Below are 1,099 nucleotides of genomic sequence, written 5' to 3'. Positions count from 1 at the left end.
ATAGAAAGGACACAAATAATGAATATGAATTAGGCTTACCAAAATTACTAATCATACTCGTTTTTAAATCCATTTATAATACCAAAGTGAAAGAAGAACAAAACAAAGTAAGACAACTTATATTTCTTTGACTCAAATGAGTAAAGATAATCAAGGCATTTATATTGGCAAACCCCCAGCAACATATTTTGGTTTGGTAACAGGTCAGTAACAACTTAACATTAATATTCCCAGTTTGCCCCTGAAGAAGAAAGGTCCACTTTTCGAAAGCACTCGGATTATAGGGTTTTTATTCATTTCTGTCAAGACTTCTTGAACCTATGTGTTTTTCTAACATCATGAATTAATATTAATACTAGTAATAGATTAGTTACTAATGATAATATTATTTCGTTTTTTCAATTATGTGAATATCATTAGTGTCAAACTGAAGTAGGTTTCTCTACACCTACATTTACATGTAATCGTGGTAGTACTAGTACTAGTGGTAATAAATGCTAGTATTAGTAACAGAATTATGAACAACTTCTATAACAAAATATTCTCTCTAAATCTAATTCTAGTCTTTAACTTCTAAACTAAAACTGTCGATGTTAGATTTGAAATGTTACTACATTATTACTAATATTAGTAGCTAAGCAATTATAATTCATGATGCATTACTCTAAGGTTCAACTTAAACTCAGCTTTGTTAGTGATTACATATTAGCAATATATCTCAATTTATATATATCTATAAATCTAGACTAGTAGAACTTAGAAATACTATGTTATGTATTTATACCTTATACTTATAGTATAACTTAAATGAGTTAAATATAAATATACTTACTAACAGTAAGAAGAAATTCTGCAATATGTCATTTACTTTTACAAAGTTTCCATCATATCCTGTTTCAGTGTTTGTTAACTGGGATACTATTTTAAGAAATCACACTCACTTTAATTTTTTAAAATCCAAACTACAGATTTTGATCAAACGTTAAATTTCTTACCTTTAAGTATATCATTCGTACATTTTTCCTAAATCTCACAAAAGGTAAAAAAATCAATGCGCCATCTCATGGTATAGAATTCTTTTTGACACCTAAATCCGTAT

General features: G+C 27.6%; 1 protein-coding gene across 6 annotated transcripts in view; it reads right to left on the bottom strand.

Moving 5' to 3' along the window:
- The window catches only part of LOC106472801 (E3 ubiquitin-protein ligase Siah1-like), a 16,901-nt gene extending 15,802 nt beyond the window's left edge, over positions 1-1,099 (bottom strand). For 5 of the 6 annotated variants that reach the window (XR_002613535.1, XR_002613534.1, XR_002613533.1 and 2 more), the window contains exon 1: positions 996-1,099. The gene's annotated coding sequence lies outside the window, so the exon portion shown is untranslated. The other variant, XM_022401344.1, reaches the window with a different exon arrangement.

The sequence above is a fragment of the Limulus polyphemus genome, unplaced genomic scaffold, assembly GCF_000517525.1.
Source record: "Limulus polyphemus unplaced genomic scaffold, Limulus_polyphemus-2.1.2 Scaffold5621, whole genome shotgun sequence".
Lineage (NCBI taxonomy): Eukaryota > Metazoa > Arthropoda > Merostomata > Xiphosura > Limulidae > Limulus > Limulus polyphemus.
This window is presented reverse-complemented; position numbering and strand designations above follow the sequence as displayed.